The sequence below is a fragment of the Micropterus salmoides genome, unplaced genomic scaffold (assembly GCF_014851395.1).
Source record: "Micropterus salmoides isolate LMB-PRFRI ecotype aquatic unplaced genomic scaffold, ASM1485139v1 Ms_hic_scaffold_2002, whole genome shotgun sequence".
NCBI lineage: Eukaryota > Metazoa > Chordata > Actinopteri > Centrarchiformes > Centrarchidae > Micropterus > Micropterus salmoides.
This window is the reverse complement of record NW_024041155.1, coordinates 1-22,868: the sequence shown is the minus strand read 5'-3', so window position 1 is coordinate 22,868 and position 22,868 is coordinate 1. Positions and strand designations below refer to the sequence as shown.

The 22,868-nt window shown below is 38.4% G+C and overlaps 2 long non-coding RNA genes across 2 annotated transcripts; both read right to left on the bottom strand.

The window, feature by feature from the left end:
- Window positions 1-998: 998 nt before the first annotated feature.
- Window positions 999-17,298, bottom strand: LOC119915232. The gene is made up of 2 exons (XR_005446924.1): window positions 17,134-17,298; window positions 999-1,069 (listed from the first exon to the last, which is right to left on the bottom strand). It is a non-coding gene; the product is annotated as an uncharacterized LOC119915232 (long non-coding RNA).
- LOC119915231 lies at window positions 4,286-9,263 on the bottom strand. Its single transcript, XR_005446923.1, has 5 exons — window positions 9,176-9,263; window positions 8,201-8,337; window positions 5,109-5,202; window positions 4,858-4,983; window positions 4,286-4,436 (listed from the first exon to the last, which is right to left on the bottom strand). It is a non-coding gene; the product is annotated as an uncharacterized LOC119915231 (long non-coding RNA).
- Window positions 17,299-22,868: the final 5,570 nt, after the last annotated feature.

The following is a 22,868-nucleotide window of genomic DNA, read 5'->3' as shown; positions in this document are numbered from 1 at the left end:
AATTACTTAGAAAAAATCATTCCTACTTCCTACTGTAAAATGGACTCAGACTGGTATCTTGTATACAAACACTGCTGGATGCGCATGCCCAGGGGGTCAAAGCGCTTTGGTAGCCGTCAGAAGACTGTAGTAAACAACTGTAATCAAGGTAGATTAGGCATTGTTTGTAATTCTTGTTGACTCAGTAATAAACTTGTTTAATTTCGCATGTTATATATCATGTGCAACCGCACTGCAGGTCAGCGGAACCAGAACTTATGTTGTTCAAGTCAGCTGCTAGCCAAAAAACTAAAGGAAGAATGGAGAAAGAAGGAGAGAGGCGTTCTTTCCACAGCTGTAAGTAACGTTCTGCCATTAGGCCGAGCTGTGTCACACTCAGAGATGCAAGAACATGGTCTTCTGTTGTAAACTTTGTGCGACCAGTAAAACGCTTTCAACTGTGAACATTTTGTATTGAAGCATCTGCTAAAGCACAGCAACGTGAAACTTGAGCCTGTGGAAATAAACTCCGGCAGTTAACGTTTCTGCCAGTGAAGTACCACTCGGCAGGAGAGAGTGGCGTTAATCAACGTTTTGTGTTTTGTAAAAGCACTGAATGCTTCTCTTATAAATGCATTTGCAAAATGTTAGTTCAAAATTTGAGACACTTGCTTGATTTTTCTGATCTCTGACAGTGGCATTAAAAAAAAAATCATACTCATGGTGCTGTTATGAACACGCGATTAGTTAAAATCTGGAGGGACCTGCTTTGTTTTTTTAAATAATTTTTAAATAGCCTATATCCATAGCTTATATGATAGAGCATCCTCTGGTCTGAGAGGCTGCAGTGTTTTCAGTTCGGCTGGTTGTTGACTTTAGGTTAACTATTGTTCCAGTAAAGTGGATTCATTTCTAAAACGCCATTTTTTTCTGGAAAGTACCATAGCTACAGATCCAGATATTAATAAACAAAGAATCCCCCCAACAACCACCGATCACAACTCCTGTCATGTCTGAACTTTGTTCTCCACATTCAGCATCAGTTGAAGCAGTTCCTGCTTTCAGCAGCTGCAGATTTATTGATTCACATCTGGAATGATAGAGGGACATTTTTACAGCAACATTTGTAGGAAACCATGAATTCACTGCTGCTGGAAGAGTTCAGATGTCTGATGTGAAGCTTCTCTTAGTGTGTTGCGGCTGACAGGACTAAATGTCCCATTTGAAAATGTTCCACGCTGCAGTCAGAGCACTTTGTGTCTGTGATGCTGTTCCTGTACAACACAGATTAGAGATAATGAAACTAGTTTAGTAAACATATTATGAAGCGATCAAAGGCTGATATGACATTATTATATTTCATCAAACATAATTTAATTTCAGTGGATTTAACATGTCACAAAATAATCTTGGCATCTCTTTGAGGTTTTGAAGAGATGTTCTATTGCAGCTCTTTTCTAAATCATTTCATTTTTATCATTCATAATTACAGAGCAAGATGGGATTTGATTCACTGTAAAGAAGGAGCCTCGGCAGCCTCATAATCAAACTGACCCCTGTTTGAGAGAAAACTTGAACTATTCAAATGTCAAGAGTTTTAGTGCTATAATGTAATGTACAATAAAATCAAATATAACACTGCTAATATGTTGATGTCAGTTAACAACTGTCAAGAAATTACATAAATTCCACTTTTAACTTTCACTTTTTTTGCCAATGTAATATCAGTTTCTCTGCGCATGAAAACGACAAAAAGTGCAAAACTACTTTTTTCCCCAAAATAAAAAAAAACTGTTCCTGACATTGAGAGAATTCTTCTGCTTGTCTACTCTTAAACTTATGGTCCATGTACTATTAGGGTTTACATTATCCCAGTAAATCTTAAAGTTATTTTTATTTTAAATCATGTGTCAGATTAAGAAGCTAAAGCTGTTCAATGTATCCTACACACATGTAAAACAATATGTCCTGTAGGTAAATATAAGTTTGGGTCGGTCTTGGCATCAGCAGATACACAAAAATTAAAGGACAACTGAGCAAACTCCATTTGCTGCAGAAGCATCTCATGAAAACAATTTGGAAGCGCCACAAAAAAGAAAAAGTAGACCTAACCCTACAAATCAAATGGAAAATTTTTATGTTGGAAAAACAACACAAACCCATCAATCCATGTATGTTTGTTTCTTTGATTATTTTGTTTCAAATCCGAGTCGGAAAAACCAACTAAACAATTGTTTTTTGTTTTTTCTGTCTTAAAACCAAAATGGAAAATATTGATTCTGATATTTAATGTGTCAGAATAGTATAGCTTTGTGTGTTACACTTGCTACACCTGCAGCAGATACACTTGGGATGGTGGTGCCTGATTAAATGTAATTAAGATGAGCCTGAACATCAAAATAAGTGGGGTTTTTTTAGAAAAACAGCAGGCACACGTTCATTTTGTAACTCACTGGAAACAGGACAGGAAGAGGAACGCCTCAGAAGTTGCCTGAGAATCCTTCGGTTTTTAAGATTTCTTCAGTATCAAATGAATTCAGTGATAGTTGTATCCTGTCAGTTTCTCTCTTTATAAAGACAAGTGTCGCAGTATGAGAGTCCTACCTGAAGAGAGGCTGTGAAGTCTACATGTTACGTGATATGAGAACCACATACAATATTATTTATCAAATTGGGTCGGACTTGATGAATTTAGCGCGAGGATACGCGTGTGATAACGTCCGGTTTTCAAAATAAGGTGTCTATCAGGATGGAAAAAGATTAATTGGATTATATTCACAGAAAGTATAAAACATATTAAATGTGTCCATTACTTTACTGGACCCCCGAACAGCGCGCAGCCTCTCCAAACTGTTTAGACCTGACTTTTATTTTCTTCGTGGGATGGAAGAATTTAGAAAGTTGTGCAGCATTACAGAGAGCCTCCAGCAGCAGTAGTGCATAGATGATACATAAAATCAGGAGCGTCAGACTTTATCCTGCCAGAATAAACAACCACCGACCGTCCTCAGTTTTCTGGGCCCACAGGCAATGCAACCCATAGTAGGTCTACCGGAGAGGGAGCAGGATGCTGGAGCATCCAGGGCGAGGGAGAGGAGGTCACGGGAGCACAAACAATATGACTGGCTGGATGAAGCCCGTCCCTCCAGATTTACGCATGATCCATGATGATACAGAAAAATAGAAATTAATGGCAAAAATAGCATAAATCATGTATTCAGGGGAGCTCATGTCTCATTAAGAGGGTCAAGCTCCCCCTGGCTCCCCTGTAGTCACCCTGGCTGTAGTCCTTGAGAAAAAACCCTTGATAAACATTTTGGGTAACAACCAACAAATGAGCTCAGCATGGTGTGCAATTTAAATAATGAATGAAAATTACCCAAACATTTTAATCTGTGTATGATTTCTTAATTTACAGTTCGACAATTAACTAATAACAGTTCATGTTTGCTGTGTACCATTGGATGTACTGACAACTATCACTGAATTAATTTGATACTGAAAAATCTTCAAAATCTGAGGATTCTTTGGCAACTTGTAACGCACTTATGTTGATGTTCAAGCTCATCTTAATTAGGCTACATTTAATTAGGCACCGCCATCACCCAAGTGTATCTGCTGCAGATTTATCAAGTGAACACACAAAGCTAAATTAGTCTGACATTATTAATATCACAATCAGTAATTTCTCTTATGGTTTCCAAAACAGAAAAAACAAAAAACAACTTGTTTTTTCTGTTCGGTTTTGAAAGGAAATAATCAAAGAACGAACCATACGTGGATTATTCCCATCCCATTTTCAGACTATTTAAATTTATATGGAATAGAGCCAGTGTATCTCTATGATAGTATCTTGATTTTACAGGGGGTTTTGTATTACTATTTAAATTATGTTTGTGTTTCTTTACATGTGCTGCACATTGTAACAAATCAGCTTCAGTGCTTTTACTCAATCTGTGATCATCTGAAAGCTGCCTTCATGGTGACTGGATGACTCAACTTAAACTGATTAAGTTTAAGTCTTAAATGACTTAAACTTTACCACCTGACTACTTCACCCAGTAGTCAGGTACATATAATACACTCTCTGATCTCAAGTGATGCTGTAAAAATCAAGTTTGCAAGTCCAATTCTTTCATCACTTGAATCTCTAAAGTCGTCTGCATCTGTTCTTCTCCTCTGAAAATGTCAAATGTTGCGTTTTTCGCGACTTGCTTGGATCCCGATCGTTGCCGCTTCCTGCTATATTTTAAACACTTAAACTATAGTTACAGCCTTAAAGTCAGCAGAAAGAAACCAACCTTTCTTTCTGATGTATTGTCCTGGTTGACAGCTTGTGTGTCTCTGTGCTGTCATACAGCCGTTCCATGTAGATTCCAGACAGTAGAATCCCTCCAGTGGTTCACAAACTGCATCTGATGTTGTTGTACATGACGTATTTATCTTCAAACCAGAACCTGTCAGCACATGTAGAGGTTACATATGGAGATACTACACTTTTAATTTCAGGCTTAAACATTAAGGAAAATACAGCAAAGGCTGTGCTGATGTTAACAGCGTAATAATTCCACTGCAAAAGAAATCATGTTGAATGTCTTGTGGCTTACTTGTGACAAAATATCTTCACTCAGTATTTCAGAGTATTTCACAACACACAAGGTCTTTGTTTCTGCATGTATTGTGGCACTTTAAGAGCAAAATCAGTAATGTACAGTAAACTCATTAAAAAGACTTTCTGCTTCTACACAATGACATTGTTAAAACAGTTTCCTCAGTTGTTCCACAGTATTAACAGTGGAACTTGCAGTAATAAGACGTACTGCCTTTAACTCCAGGCTCTAAGTTTCTACTGATGAAGAAATATTCACAGAAACCTACTTTCAACACAAGTTGAACAAAGAAAACATTGTCTACGTCCAGTCGGCTGACTCATGAAGGTTCCCTCAGTGCAGGGCAAACAGGAAGTTATTGTGAATTCTGTACAATGCGTTTTAACTCGACTTCCTGTTGAAAAGAAAACAACAATTTAATTTAATGCAATGTAATGTTTCTATTAAATGAGAAAGTTCAATCTTGGAGGGTAAAGCTGATGGTGTGAAATCTCTCTCTAACATTCAGTTGGATCTTACCAGCAGGACACACAGGACAGCATTCATTCCCTCTCTGATACTCTCCTCGATGACATGTGAGGCCATTTCCTCTGCAGACATTCATCACGAGTATCTGTGAAGTGAAAGAAAAAGGTTTTTATCTCAGTGAAGCCTGGTTGTAAATCAAATACATGGATAGAAGCTGTTGAACTGAACTGATAGAAACCAGCAGAACTTTGTGTTTGTGTAGATCTGTTTCAGTCAGCCAGATAGTTAGAGGTCCAAAAGACACTAAATAAAATTTACTATAATTTTACTATAACATTAAGAGTTCTCAGCATTTAACCTTTGCAGTTGAGTTACAGCAGAAAGTCACGTGAGAGAGGTCACATTTCTGCATTTGACATTGGAGTCATAAGAGGGAAGTCATCATGTGGACCAGCACATAAAATGCAGAGAGTTGCAATCTTACATTCCTGTCAAACTCAGAGCTGTCAGAGACATTTTATAGAGGAGGCACGCCAGTCAATCACATACTCAATATAACTCTGGGGAAATGGGGAAAGCCCATAATGGCAAAGATGGCGGTTTTCCCGCCCCTCCCGTGAGAAAGCCAATCGTCTGCTTTTAACAGCCAAAGCAGGAAACATACTGTATTTCAGCCAATCGGGTGGTTCCACTGACGTAAGGGTCTGTTTTACTTCTACTGTGCATGTGTGGCATTAGAAGTATAACCGGTCGGGAAAATGCTTTTTAAACCTTATTTTGGGGCAAAGTCGTCAAACTTTCAGTGATTTTTATCAGATTTTACTGCTGATTCTTTTCATGTAGTTTTTATGTCCCGGAGACCAGTAAGACTGCAGTTCTGGCCCTCTCCCCATTCTTTCAGATAGGAGCTTGGTCTTGCTAGTCCGAAATAGCTGCCCGGAGGCGTTGCCAAGATCAATATCAATATTAATATCAATTTTATTTATATGGCACACTTAAAACAACCAATGTGCTTTACAGGTTAACAATACAACAATAAAACAGAAATTACACACGCAATAAAACATAACATACAGTTTAAGATGTCGCCAGGTGAGTCTGCATATGTTAAGGTGGAGGGAGATTAGTAAGGGTACATTGCAGACAGTGCAGCTGCATCGGGGCCCGCACTGTACAGGTGCCCATGACGGGAGCGGGCCACGCCAGGTTACAAGCTGGACTTTGTCAGTTACTTGGTAAGAATGCATCTAAATTCACCAACTAATAGTAGACACACAGCTCACCGAAGATCAAGTGGTATATACACCCTCAAATGTGCACATCCCCCTTTGCCGTGGTGTCAGTCAGTAGTTTACCCAAAAACATCTGTAGCAAGCAAAGTATAAATAAATTAGATTCCACAGAATGAATATGGTTATTTTCTTTGGGATTTGTGTCACCTACATTTGCAATGATGACTGCTGGGTAATTTGTGTATGGCTGCCCAATCCTAAGTTTCTATTTGATCATGTGACAAGACAACAAGACTTTAGCTGGGTGAAAGTGGGTGAACCGATACTCCCTCCAGTGTGACTCCCCAGTCATCCCCAAAGATTGCAGCTGACCCCTCCCACCCTGAACACAAACTGTTTCAGACTCTCCCCTCTTGCAAGAGGCTGCGGTCCATCAGGACTAAAACATCTCGCCACAAAAACAGTTTCTTCCCGTCTGCAGCCCCCACAGACACTCCCCCCTTGCAAATAATACATGCACAAACCTGGCACATTGCACATATTTGTTGTTAATTGTTAATCTTTGTCAATGTATATATATGTACACAATACTCTTTTCCATTGCAATACGTCTGCACAACACAAACCCGGAATAATTCACATGTAAAAATCTGCGACGTTGTTCTTTCTCTGCAAATAGTTGTATTATTTTTCTCTATTCGTTTTATATATATATATATGTTTTTTTTTTTGTCTATTCCATATTTATATATTTTCTACATTTATTTATGTCAACTCTATGTCTGTATAGACCTTATCAAAGCACTTTTACACGACATCTGCATTTCCAATTCAATCACTGGTGGGGGTTCAGTATCTTGCCCAAGGACACTTCAACATGCAGCCTGGAGGAGCCGGAGATTGAACTGCCGACCTTCCGATTAACAGGCAACCCTCTACTAGGAGCTCTACTCCTGAGCCACAGTTGCCACAGTAGTGTAAAACACTACTTGGCAATAAAGCTCCTTCTGAACAGGAGGAGAAGGTCGGAAAGCTCCCAAATAAGATTGTATTTAATTTTTTTACTGAAGACATTGTCAAAGATTTTGCTCAATGCAAGGCTGTCAGGTCCCCATTCAAATAGGTGAGAACAAGTGCTTTTACATTTGGTGCTTTTCTTTCTTATTCACCATAACGTCTTGCCTCTCTGTCAAAGAGGAATGTGGTTGCCACGAATCGGGAGGTTATTGTACTGAAATGCCCGAAATAGTCAGCATCATTTCAGCAGTGGACTCCTCCCCTGCACTCAGCTGTCTGTAGTGAAGTTTCAGGATTTTGACAATGACAGCACTGGCCATGCTCTTTATAACTTTCTCTTTGATTTCTGTACTTATAAATACAATAGTCTAGGTGACACATTGCGTCTGTAAATCCATCACAGGATGGTACTTTAGATTGCTGCGTCTGGGCGCACAGCACAGCCATAGTAGCGCGTGACTGTGTTAAAGTCTACTTTAACACATGTAGACTTAATAAGTAAGTTAATATGGAAAGACAATTAATTTAAGGAGCTTTAAATTATGGAGGTTAGGTTACTGCATCTAATCTGATCAGTTGTTAAACGTGCAAAGCGAGGACACAAGACATTTGCCAATACAGGGTTTCCTATTAAACAGCTCCACTCTCTTCTTGTTCAGAGGTTAAAGGCAGAGCACAGCTTATCACTCTGCAGAGCTGATGGACAGAAAACCTTCAAAGTTTCAGTTTGCTTTTTCTATTTTCTTTCTCGACAGTGAAATGTTTGTTGATGTGTGAGGGAGAGCATTATAAAGACAAAGGTTTTACAAAGAATGAAATGTTGGAGAGGAGCGATTTGATGCATGAATTTCTGTCAAGCAAATAAAAACTTGCTTTCATAACAAATTATTTTACCAGTAATGCTGCAGCTGTCACAGGTTTTCTGCTAAACATCATTCTGTACCGCAGGATCAGAGTTTTCGTGGGCTGAAGAAGGCATCTCACTGAGATTTGGAATGAAGTGAGAGTAAAATGCAGAACAGGGACATCATCTGAAACAAAAAGAACACATCCATGCAGAGATTACACTAACAGCCAAGCAAACAGTTTCTTTTGAGCTTTCTGCAGTGAGCAGATGTCTGAAACATCTTTTAAACGAGAAACCTGGTTAACACAGACACATTTGTGCTGGAGAAACCTGTTTTTAGCTTCAAACTGTCCACACATGAGCTCCAGATGAGGAACCACAGGTGGACCCTGGAAGTCTTTTACCTTCACTGGGAATCTGTTTATTGACTGGTCACTCACCTTATAACTGATTTACTTTGGATCAGGATTTAATTTCCTGTCCCAATAATCATCTCACGACCCCCCAGATTTATCTTGTGACCCTTTGGAGGGACCTGAATCCCAGGTTTGTAAACACCAGACTAAACTATCAAACGGTATATAAAATACTTAAAACTAGCTAAACCTCAACAGTACAATTCTGCTTATGTATTAACAATGATGTCATCAGGACCATTTTTCTGCAGATTCAGTATTTTAACCTTTTAGACTTCAGGTATTTTGCTGATAATACTTCTGTACTTAAACCTGCAATAATTTATTTTTCTGGTAACTTGGGAGGCAATGGAAAACTGAAGTCAAGCCAACCTCCACTTCGAAAACGACAGTCAAGCCAGCCCTCGCGCTGTTTTGCGATGCGTGTTTTTTCTAGGCATTACGGTAACATCGTGTCGCAGCACATTTCAAAATTCTGAAATAACAGCTGGAAACATTCGAACCACACAGAACCTGGACTCAAGAGTTTCAGCGGTAAGACAATATGTTATACGTGGACTACGTTTCCCTCTTTAATCGAAATATATCTCAACCAGCTCGACTCACCTGTTTGTGCTGACGCAGTTTAATGATTTTAGTTTATTTTTCTTCTTCTTCGTTTGATTTGATTGGCGGTTGGCAACCAGCATTTAGGAGCATTACCGCCACCTACCGGACTGGAATGTGGAACAGATTATGTGCAGACTAACATATTTAAAAACAAATCAACAAATAAAACAAAACAAACAAAAAAATAAAATCTATATCCTTTCTATTAATCCTGTATCTTTTAGATATTTAATAAGGTGCTTAGATATTCCCCATGCTTTCCTCTACATATCCTCTACACTCAACCAGCACACGTTGAATGGTCTCTATGCTATTACATTTTACACAGTGTCCAGTTGGGTGTTTACTTATTTTATAAAGAGAATGGTTAAGCCCTGTGTGTCCTATCCTTAGACGGGTAATGACGGTCTCTGTCTTCCGGCACCCACCCAGTTTTCTTCCCAGACCAACATGTTTCTGTATACTGTAAAGATGTCTTCCAGTTTCATTTAGTTCCCAGTATTCTTGCCATATTTTTTGCATTTTCTCTTTAATGACTGTTTAACCTTCAGATTTACTTAGCAGAACTTGTCAACTGACTTTGATTTAAGTGCATGTTTTGACAGAATATCAGCATCTTCATTTCCCTCTACCCCTACATGGGCAGGAACCCAAACAAAGCAGACAATCAGTCCCTTATGATATAATCTACACAGAGAGCTATGAATACTAAATACCAGATCTAGCCTACAGGAGCGCTGCCCAGCTATCTGATGCAATGACCACTTTGCCTTCCTTGTTTTCTTCTACCCACTGCAATGCCATCAGAATGACCATAAGCTCAACTGTATATACTGATAGATGATCTGTTCTCTATTTAATGCCTATTTTGTGTGCAGGGATGTAAATTGCAGCTCCTGTCCTTCCGGTCTCTGGATATCATCAGTAAAGACCATGCGGTTATCTCTATAGTGCTGCTCTATGTAACTTTCTGCTATTCTTCCTGTGTGTGCTTGCTTGGATTTCCTTTTGATTATTTGCTAAATATGCAGGTCAATGGATGGATTTACAAAAACTGGACTGGATATGGGACTGCTGGGATATATTTTATACCGCACAGGCCAAGGCTCTCTGCTTTCGCATTTCCCACCCATCCAAAACTGACACAGCTACTCTTATTGTGTTCCCAACATTCTTCTAGGATGGTTTTAGCGGGTTGAGAGCTACAGTGTCCCTGAAGATTAAGCCAGTATGTTAGCATAATTCTTGTTCTTCATGTCCTTAGTGACTGTTCTCCCATTTCTACTTGCATGGCAGCCACTGGAGAGGTCTTAAATGCTCCACTGCATGTCCTTAAAGCTTGTGCCTGTTCCACATCTAGTTTTTTAAGATGCCATTCTGCTGCTGACATACAGTATATGCTATACATCCATAATCTAGTGTAGCTCTCATCAAGGTCTGATATATTTTAAGCAATGATGTTGTAGTAGCCCCCCAGTCCCTTCCTGACAGACGTATTAAAAGGTTATTAATTTTTTTTGCCTTTGTCTTTGACCTTATCAGTGTCCTGTTTCCAGGTCCACTTTTCATCAAACAACACTCCTAACAGTCTGACAACTTTTACTTGTTCGAGGGTTTGATCATATAATTTTAAGGACACTTCTTTATGTCTCCTGGAAAAACATATCACTTGTGTCTTTGCACCCATTATTTGCCCACCATTCCACCTCTATAATTGCTGCCTGTAATGTTTTCTGAATAAATTTTAAATTCCATCTTCTTACCCATAGGGCCCCATCGTCTGCATACAAGGACTTCCCAATACTTCTTTCCACTTTTTCAAAAATATCATTGATCATGATGTTAAATAGTACTGGACTACACACACTGCCTTGTGGAGTACCATTTTCAACTTTATAGAGTCTTGAATATTCTGTGCCCACCCTGACCTCTATTGCCCTGCCAAATAAGAAGTCCAACACCCAGTTGTACAGTCTACCACCTACATCTAATTTGTTAAATTTAATAAGTAACCCTTCCTTCCATAACATATTGTATGCTTTTTTGATTTCAGATTCCAAACATAAAATAGAGTCCATTGTATTTCTTCCTTTCCTCACTTTGTTATGGTGAGTACAAATCTCTGCTTTCTAGAAAGAATGTTAATCTGTCTGTTATCATATGCTCCATGGTTTTCCCTAACTGTGACGTGAGTGCTATTGGTCTATAACTTGATGGGTCTGATGTATCTTTCCCAGGTTTTACTATTGGTACTATGATTGATTGTTTCCATGCTATTGGTATTTTGCCTGTTTCCCAAATCTGTTTAAATAATCTTAAAACTACACTAAGTGCACTATCCTCCAACCGAGCTAACATGCTGTAACAGATGTTGTCCTACCCTGGAGATGATTATCCACATTACTGACTACTGCTGTTTTATTGCCACTTATTAAGACTGGCATTATATAGCTCCTTCTGATTCCACTCATTTTTCTAACCATTCCCCATATATCAGCCAGTGATGTCTCTCTTCCAATCTTATTGCAGTAATCCCTCCAGTATGCCTGTGATCTTTTATAATTAATTAATGTCTCTAATGTTTTTTTAACTACCTAAATGCCTTGTTTCTTCTTTTAATAGCTTTGCTACAATTTACATCCCACCATGGCACATTCTTTTTCACTCTGCTTCCTGTACTTCTTGGTATCGTTTCCTCTGCTGCATTTATAATGACTCCCACCAACTTTTTATTAAATTGGTCCACATCTGATAAATCTTCAATCATCTTAAACTCTCACACTTATCTTTACATCATTTTTTAAATGTGTCCCAATCTTCTCCATCTAATTTCCATCTTTATATTCTTGAGTTTTCCTCATGATGTATCTCTACTCCGATTTTAACTATTATAGGGTAGTGATCACTACCTCCTGATGATGTATTTAACACCTCCCATGTGGTAATGCCTGCTACTCCCTGCGATACTAATGGTTAATTAAGTCAATTGCTCTTTCTGTATTTTGAACACTGTTATATCTGGTGCCACTTCCATCATTCATGCAAACTAATCCCTTATCCACTATTAATTCCTCTATGATTAATCCATTATACTTTTTACTTCCCCACAGTGTACTATCTGCATTAAAATCACCGCACCAAACCACTTTATCCCGTGTTTGCCAACCCACAGTGTTCAATGTGTCTATGTTTAATCTTTTGCTAGGGTTTTAGTAATTAATTATTGTTAGTTCAGCTCTTCCTGTCCAGCTTTTGACTACTATTGCTTCATGCTCTTTTCCTATACTCATTAAACTAAACCTTGTCCCATTTAGCACAAACGTTGCTACGCTACCACCTTTTCCATTCACCCTATCATTCCTAATTGCTGTGTAACCCTGAATTACAAAGTCCCATTGTGGTTTTAGCCATGTTTCCTATATGCATATAATATTGGGTTTATCTTGAAGGTTTGAAATAAAATTCCTGTCCATAAGCAATTAGACTTCTTGCATTCCATTGCAGTATAGTTAGGATCATGAAGATCCACCACCTCATGATAGTGCTTGTGAGCTTGCTGTTCCTCCACTTAATTGTTCCTCAACCTCCTCCCACACTAACCCCTTGATTCCTAAGTACTTTTCTACTGCTTTAAGTATTATTTTGATTTTATTTTTCTGTTTTCTTCTCTGTTTGCGCAGAACAATTTACCACATCAACCATAAACAAAACAAACTCATTTTTCCCCACCATCATAGTGTCTTCCTTGATTTTGTCACATCCCTCACAAGTTCTTGACTTTTTACATTTTGCACTAACTTGTTTACTGTTTGGTCTGTCTGGTTGCAAACTACTCTCTTGGTTGCTTCAGTGTATGTTATCCCTTCTGATGTTTTCATTCTCTGTATTTCTACAGCTCTCTTACTAGCCTCGCATCCCCTGAAGGCCGAGCTGTGTTCTCCTCCACAGTTACAGCATTTTAGCTTAACTCCTTTTAAGCATTTCCTGTACTCATGTTCACCACCGCATCTGCACACCTTTGTTTGCCCTTACATACAGCTGCTACATGTCCATATTTTTGACACTTAAGAGGTGTGGGAACATAATGTCTGACATCATAGAACACAGGGGCGTTTCCAGGCTCTTGACACATTGGGGGCCTAGCCCAGCACACACCTCTTTCATGTTTTAACCCCCCACCCCCCTTTCCCACCTACCCAAACTACATCTATAAAGCAACAGTAAATTCTATATGTAGCCTACATTTATTAGGACTAATTACTACTTATAATAATTAACATTGATAATATTAGGGGGTTCCTCCCCCAGAATAATTTGGGCTTTAAACACTTAATTTTCTGCATTCTGGTGATTTTCTCTTCACCAATTTATTGAGGAAATGTCTCAGGTGACAATTCAAAATAAGAAGAATATATTGTAATATGATGCAGTAAGACTGTCAGACATTCTGTATTGCTGTCAGATATGTTTCTCCTGTAGATCAACTTTTCTCATTTAATTTAATCCCTTCTGAAGTAGCCTAATGTCTTTTTAAATGTGCATATGGCCCCTTTTCACCTCAATGATAAATTAGCTTAGTTAATGTGAATTCAATGAAGAATTATTTATAGCCAAAGTATTCAATAGCGGGGTCTGGGGATCCTCCCCCAGACGATTTTAAGCATTAAACACTTAATTTTCCTGAATTCTGGAGACATTTTCTGCACCAATTTATGATGGAAATGTCTTTATTTTTATAAAGGGAAGGACAAATTTAGGTGGCAGGTGATAATTCAGAATATAAAAATATAACAGAATGTAATGCAGTAATCAGTAGCTTATTTTTTTTTAAAGTTTATATCTATCTATTGGTTATTTTCACGCATTTGAAGAAACAGCTCCAGCAGAGGGGGAGGGAGTAGGTGCTGTAAGAGATGTGATTGGGCCAGCCCAATGTCAGCCCGATCGTTGGCCCATTTTTTAAAGAACCGTTAAGCCAATATAAATAATCTGACTTGTGGCCTACTCGATGAGATGAGCGCACTGCTGTTCATCAGGAAGAAAACCGAAAGTGAAAACACTTGTGATCAGACAGAAATATCACCACAATTCCACACTAATGTTCACTTCAGCACTTTTGAAGTGCAGATCACATCCGCTTTAGAGGGAATGAAGCATCCTGGAGCAGAGAGACAGTCAAACAGGGCAAAGTGTCTCTGAGCGAGTGGGAGAGAGACAGCAGGACACAGAGGACAGGTGTCTGCGTCGCGGTCAAGTGTCATGATATTCTCTCACTACTTTGCAGCGACTGTTAACTTGCTATACACTGACGAGACACTGACTGACAACATTTATAATTAAATGTATTGATTACAATTTTGCCAGGGACAATTCAGAAGTCGCGGATAAGCCCGGAAGTTCTCTGTCTCTCTCTCTCTCTCCTCTCAGCTCTTTGAAGACCTGCGGCTCTTAGTCATTCTGTGTTGCTTTCAGATGTTTCTCCTGTAGATCAACTTTCCCATGACACACACACACACACACACACACACACACACACACACACACACACACACACCCTTCAGTGGCCAATTGCCCCAGAAGCAGTCAACCTGGGGAAATGCTTGCCGTTATCCTCTTGAGCTTGAGATGCTAGTTTAATGGGCTATTTGGGAATTTGGCATAATGCATATATAATAATAATAATATTAAAACTAAGCATTACATTTTTAAAGTTCAATAAATGAATGTTTCCTAAGTCATTATTTTTTCAAATGTTTAACTCTTGTTAAAAATAAGAAATGGTATTATGTTTGATGAAGAGCACATTATTTTTAGGACTCAAAGTTTAGGACTTGAGAATTGACTTGTAACTTGTCAGTCTTGACTGAGACTTGCCTGTTTCAACTGGTCTTGACTTGGGACTTGAGCGCTTGAGACTTACTTGTGACCTGTAAAAAAATGCCTTGGTCCTGTCTCTATACAAAGTAGAAATTTACAATTTACAATAGCTGGGGACTAGAGGTGCTACCAAACACCAAGCTCTGAGTGAGGATCTAATTAAAAACGTATTTTAAAATTAAAATTAAACATTTCATTTCTCAGTCTTGGAGAAAGAGTGGCAGATTCTCTCCTCCTTCTCCTCCTCAACAACATTGGTAATTTACTGGTACTGAGAAGCCGCTCAGTGAACCTTCAGACTCAGATTAGAGATACATTTGTTGCATATGACCTATTTACCTTTCCCTTACCTTTTCTGTTTCAGCCTTTTTTAACCATGACCACAATCTTTATCTCTTCCTTTGTTGCATGTCATGCCGTCTCTCTACCCGTGTTTCCTGTCTCTCTACACTGACTGTTCAATAAAGACAATCTAAAACAACATTATCCTGCCAGTAGGGCTGCAACATCAGACAGAGCTCATTCAGCTCAAACCTCAGTTTTGTTGGTGAGGTATGAGGAGAAGGATTATACAAAGCTTTAAGGCTCTGTTGGTATTTTGTTTCTGAATGAAACACACTCAGCATAATTTCTGAGGCTTCAGCTCTTCATGTTAGACACATTTCCTGTTGCTTACTGTAGTAGCTTGTTTGCAGAACATTGTACAGCTTTAATGTGGCCTTACATTTGAATGTTTCAAACTGGATCAATACTCAGTACAATAACAGGCACAATAGTAAAGTTTCATCAGACTCACCTCTTTAGAAATGAGAGCTTCTTCTAAGAAGTGCAGTGAACTGTGGTGCTGTGAAAACGGTGAAGAAAATGTGTAGGATTTTTGCAGTGCATGATTCAAATGCAGTGTTGGGTAGTTACTCAAAAAAGAACAAGGCTAGAGTACAGTACTATAGTACTTACAATACTTACATAACTTAAAATAGGTTGTCCTTCCAACCATCTAGTGCAAATATTAATTTGTTGAAAATAATATCAATAAAAAATAAGACACTGGCCCTCATCAAAATATCAGATTATGCTGAGACTTCAAAGGAAAAACATATCATATGAAATGTACTTTGAACTGTGCATTTAACAGACCAAACCCACACAACAAACTTACTGTAGCTCACTAGCTGAACTATGGCTTTAAAGTAGATTTTCTCTCTTACTGGACATGCTTTTGAAAGAGTGGTTATACCTCATGAGCAGGACTCTCAATCGTCAGAAAACCTGTTCCTCCTCAGAGTCAGCACAAGTAACGCATCCTCACAGGCTGAAGAGCCTCAACACAGGTGCACTAGAGGGTATCACAGTCCTTTCACGAAACAACATGAAGTAATACCTCCACCCTTCTCTGCCATTTCTGCGTCCTTGTGAACTGGCGCTAAAGACAAAAGTTAGGTCGGAAAAGTGTTACACAAACGCGCACGAAAAGGGACGTTTGATTTATTTTTCTCTCCTCCCGTTATGCAGATAGTTCAAGAACCACTTCGCAAGTAAAGTTATTATTTTGTTATTAGTAACTGTAATGTGATTACTGAAGTTATCAACAGTAACGGGTTACATTACTGCGTTACAGACAAAAGTAATCTTATTACAGTAATACTTTGTAACGTGTTGCCCCCAACACTCTTCAAATGACACCTTTAACTACGGTTACACCTGAAAAACCACCACCTCCCTCCTCTCACTGCAAACATAACAGTCTAAACAGTTAAAAGTGTGGAGAGAATTGTTTTATTTAAGTACTGAGGTACTTGGCAATAAGAAAAAATACAGTATAAATCCAGCTGATACATGATTACTTCTTAAAATGACATAGTGTTAAAAGGAAGGGCTCGTGTCCCCAAAGCGTTTTTTGCCAGAAAACGCAGGGAGCGCTAGCGGGCGCTAGCATTTTGAGGCACAGCGTTTTTTCCGTCTGCTTTGGTTGCTATGATACATTTGTGATACAAGTAGTTCAACCTGACTTTACTGCATGTAAAAATGTCAACACAGAGTACAGTGAGTTCAGATGTCCGATGTGAAGCTTCTCTTACTGTGTGTGCGGCTGACAGGACGTAAATGTCCCATCTGAAAATGTTCCACTGCTGCAGTCAGAGCACTCTGTGTCTGTGAATGCAGTTCCTGTACAAACACAGATTAGAGATAATTAAACCAGTTCAGTAAACATATTATAGAGCGATTAATTTCTTAAATGACATCATTACATTTCATCAGACTGATCTGTCTGGTTTAATTTCAGTGGATTTAAAAAAACACGACCCAAATCATAGCCTTCCAAATTTTTTTATATTTTAGGAAAAATTAATTTTGGCATTCTTTTTGAGGTTTTGATGAGATGTTCTATTGCAGCTCTTTTTTCATAACTACAGAGCGAGATGGGATTTGAATCACTGTAAATCCACGACAAACAAGATGTTCTGTAAATGTTCTACGTGTCTCATCAGTGCCGTAATGGCTCAGTAGAGGAACAGGTTTGAACCCAGATGCACGACTCAGAGAAAAGCAGGATAGGTTAAAGTTCATGGTCACAAAACAGGCAGAAAACTAAACCAGGTGGGCAGATATGTGATGGGAATGGTGGGAAAGGGGTTACAGCAGGCAGGAGTGAGAGGGTGGATCTGAACTGACTGGAGAGTTAGACTACATCCACATTACTACGTTTGTGTTTGAAAACACAAACAATCTTCTTTGTCCACACCACCGTTTTAGCTGTATATTAGAAGTGATCCCCGTCTGTATTGAAACTATTGAAAACACCCATCTAGTGGCCGTTCATGTACACTGGGAATGCGCGTGCCGGTGTAAACATTCAATTCAATTTTATTTTATTTATATAGCATCAAATCATAACAACAGTTATCTGTACTATGTGATGATACTTACAGAAACCCAACAATTCCCACCAAGAGCAAGCACTAGGTGACAGAGGCAAGGAAAAACTTCCTTTTAAGAAGCAGAAACCTCGAGCAAAACCATGGCTCAGGGTGGGCGGCCATCTGCCTCGACCGGTTGGGGATGAAGGAGAGAGAGACAGTGAGAGAGAGAGAGAAGGATGGAAGGACAGAGAGAGGAGAGGGAGGCAGCCTACACAATATACAGACAGAAGTAAGCAAAGGTGATGTTGCTATAGACTGAATGAAAAATGGTACAGCTATTTATAGTAGTGTAAATGACAATAATCGTAATGTTAATGATTTTAATAACAATGATAACGATAGCCACAGATCCAGACTACGGGAAAGGGAAGAAGTCGAGTTAGTAACGTGCATTAATGGGATGAGGTTGCATACAGAGGGAGAGAAAGTAGAGGAGAGAGGAGCTCAGTGCATCATGGGAAATCCCCCAGCAGTCTAGACCTATATCAGCATAACTAAGGGATGGTTCAGGACTCACCTGAGCCAGCCCTAACTATAAGCTTTATCAAAGAGGAAAGTCTTAAGCCTACTCTTAAATGTGGAGATGGTGTCTGCCTGCTGAACCCAAACTGGAACCTGGTTCCACAGGAGAGGAGCTTGATAGCTGAACGCTCTGGCTCCTAGTCTACTTTTGGAGACTCTAGCACTAAGATCTAATAAAACCAGTACAGAGACAAGTCCTGTGCTATGATGAACTTTAAAGTACTGTGGTACATAGCCTGTTGATAAAGATAGATTGATCATACCTAGTAGAGAAGTGCTGACTAAGGGTAAAACGTCTTAAAAAAGCAGCTTAGTCAGGATGGGTTGTAAGAGGCAAGTTGATGGTTTAGATGAACAAATTACTGAAGTTAGTTGGTAAAGATTGAGGGAAGAAAAGCAGTCTAAACATATATCTGGTTTTACAGCTGTTTCTGAGGTTCCTGAGTTTGGAGATAAGTCGGTGCCAGTTGAGGGCAGGTCTTGGCGAATTCTGTTTCTAATAGTTAAAATTTTATCATTAAAGCTCATGAAGTCGTAACTACTGAGAGCTATGGGAATACTTGGCTCAATAGAGCTGTGACTGTCAGCCTGGCTACAGTGCTGAAAAGAAACCTGGGGTCGTTCCTATTTTCCTCTATTAATGACGAGTAGTACGCTGCTCTGGCATTAAGGAGGGCCTTCCTATAAGTTTTAAGACTATCTTGCCAAAGTAAACGAGAATTTTCCAGTTTGGTGGAACGCCAATTTCTCTCAAGTTTCCACAATATTTGCTTTAATTTGCGAGATTCAGTATTATACCATGGAGCTAACCGTCTTTGTTTTGTTATTTTCTTTTTTAGAGGGGCTACAGAGTCGAGTGTCATTCGCATCGAGCACTATCAACAAGATGATTGATTTGGGAGGGACTGAAATTAGCATCCTCCATTACTTTGTGACTTGATAATGAATTTAGAGCTCATGGAATCGCATCCTTAAATTTTGCTACAGCACTCATCAGACAGACATCTTGTATAGACATTTTTGCCCAATGGCGTGTAGTTCAGTAATACAAACTCAAAAGTTATCAAACAGTGGTCAGATAAAAAGGGATTCTGTGGGAACACTATTATTATTATTATTATTATTGTTAGATTCAATTGGCTTCTCTCAGAGAGATAAACGCAGTACTAAAGCTGTCATTCTCAACATCCACATGAATATTAATATCCACTACAATAATAACTTTGTCCATTTTAAGGACTAAAGTTGACGAAAACTCTGCATTTTCAGATAAGAATTGAGAATACGGACCAGATGCTCGGTACGCTATAACAAATAGAATTGGTTGCAGTGATTTCCAACTTGGGTGTGAAAGACTAAAAGCAAGGCTTTCAAATTAGTTAATTTTGAAGCAGATAGTGTACTCTGCAATTTCAGAAGATTTGGAAAGCAAATTTACCACAGAGCAAATACGGCAACATGCATGTTACAAGTGTATAGTGTTATTTGCACAGTATACATTTTTTAATAACAATACAAAACCAAAACACTGCCATTAGCATTGTGTTTTTGTTTATGTTTAGTTTCATTGCATATGGCTTTATAGCCTTTCCCTGTCTTGTGACCAGCTACAATACCCAATCGGAGGTCCTCGGTAAGCTCTTTGGTTTTAGCCATGACTTGCAATTAACTTGTAACTGAATGTAACTAGAGAACTGTTACTTCAGCTGTTCTCAATGTATATGTGATTTATAGGTGGTTAGAGTGCTCTCTCCAGGTAGTACTTACAAGACCAACATGAAACTTGTGGACACACACTGGTGCAACAAGGGTGTCAGTTTCATTTTAAGTGTGTTTGAATGCTGTTCTCGTTACGAAACATTTTACTTTCTGCTTCTGGCTGGCTATCACATTAAAACCATTGAGCAAGACTGAGGATAATAGTTAATATTTTAAAGTGATAAAATAATAGTGAAAGCAGCATTACTACTCTTGAAATCTATTTTTGACATACTATGCTGGAGTAGAATTCACAGAATTAATGTTTAGTTAGCCCATAATAATGTTATATAATGTTAATGTTTTCTTGTTCTTGCTGGTATATGACTATAACACAAAAAGCTTAAATAAGTTAACATAATAACGCCTTTTAATATTGATCACCTTCCGTGGTTCCATGGGAAATGCACCCCAGAGGAGTTGTTGTTGATCCAGATATTATTAAAACAAAAATATATAATTCTTTACGTCATTCAGGATTTGAATCGATAACAGTAATATCTTAAATATTACCATATCTTATTTTACTAAGAATTTGAAATGGTTGTATAGAAAAAGTCAGGGGATCACCAAAGATCCTCCAGTGAGGAACATCAATGTCTTTTAACGCAATCCATCAGAAAGATTATAACACCTGAAGTTTAACTTAGGCCTCAGTATGGACATTTTGTCTTTGTCTGTTTTGTTTTGGGGATAATTTTGGCTTTGTTAGTGCTTATGGCATGTATTTGGGCCAGGTTTATTATTATTATTATATCATAATATATGATGACTGTATAATGCACTAGAGGGGCTTTTGTTTTTATAGCTTATAGAATGTTAATGGATAAATTGTTAGTTTTAGAAATAAAAGAAAGTTGTAGAAAGAAAGTGTGGAGAAGGCAAAATTGCCAAATTTAGCAGTTTTTAATTTCTGGCTTCTGCTCTCTTGCTTTTAAAGCTGTTAATTTTAAAATGAGCAAAACAATGAATGAAATTTGGTAGTTGTGATCAGGGCTGATGTTGATTAAAAAATTTATGGAAGTGAAAGTGGAAAATAATAATATATAGTATTTTATAGGAGTTTTTTGGTCACAGACAGCATTGTCTGCTATAACCAGTGGGATTTCTTGTGTTTTATCCAACACAGCACAAAAAATAAAAGTGCATAAAAGTCAATATTGGTGCTAATCTTTGGTGCTAACAAATACCAGGCTCTGATAATCCTGCCAAATACAAACTGATGGTTGAATATTTTTTTTTGATTTGCCTGGAATTTATAATCTAATCTATAACTAATACGGTTAAATCACTCATGTGCGACGGGTTGTCGCAGCGCTTTGATGTCAGTTTCGGGCTTACATGGAACCCTCCATGCAGGCTTTGGTTGGCTTCACTGATCGATCTCTGGCTTACCCCCTTGGTCTCAACATGGCGAATGAAGCCACCATGCTCCCTCAAGATTGTAATGCAGTGACGTTTTGCTCTGGTGGAAGTCGGACACAATTTCTGACCAGCATGCCTTACAGTTTTTCTCTATTGCTAAAACACTAAAATCCATTGGCTGAACAAAGTTTGCAGTTGCCTGAACTCATTTAGCTAATTGTGCAGTCTGTTGTCAATACCTTAAACCATTTCACAATTAATAAAACAATTTGCAGATCTGACTTAGACTTTACAGCAGAACTCTAAACACATTCTCATTATCAAAACATATTCTGCACTGTAATCCATACTGGTAAACACAAGTGGCAACAATCAATACAAGTAGAGAACACAACCACTCAAAATTTATTTCACTTATTTCAAGTCATGTGACACAACCATAACAGCCTGTTCAGAGAGCACTGAATGCATGACTGATTGCAGGTTCATATCAACAAAGAACAAGAAGTACAGTATCACAGAAACAAAGGACAAGTTTGTGAGATGCAGGGTATAGTATAGTACTGAAAGCTGCTAATAATAAATAAATTAAAATAAAAATAGTAAATAAATAAAATGGCACTGTTTCTCTCTCATTGTCAGCAAATCCACAGGACTATCAGGTTTTTTTTCGATACTTGACTAAGCTAGAGGCTCCTGGTCATTAGACCATTAGTTCATAAAGTTGGTTAGGAAGATGCTGTAGGTTATAAGAAATAAGTGATTAGCAGCTGAAAGTTCCTTCATTTTAAACTAAAGTATGTGCAAGAAGAACACTAATGCTGTTGGAAAATGCTTAAGAATCAGGATTTTGATTTGCTTGCATTGCCTTTCACAAGCGACCTTCAGATTCTTGAGAAGAAAAGTCATTACATGCTGTTAACCACATGGCCTGGGAGCTTTACTCATTTAGCTTGTGCACTCACGTCAAAAGCTCCATCACCTTTAGATTCAGCCTTGACCCTGTAACAGCCTAAAGTCTGCTGCCCTACAGTCATTTGGCCAGAAACAATGATCTCTCTTGGGTCCTTATGTTTCCTCTTTTAGGCTTATAGTTAGGGCTAGGGTATTTAATGATTCTTATAAATTGGAAATTTATTATTTCTCGTTTATAATTGTGTTTTCATTGTTTTTTAATGTGTTATCTTGCTATGTTTTCTCAGCCTTTTTATCCAATTCTGCAATCTTTGTGTCTCTGTTTTCTGTAA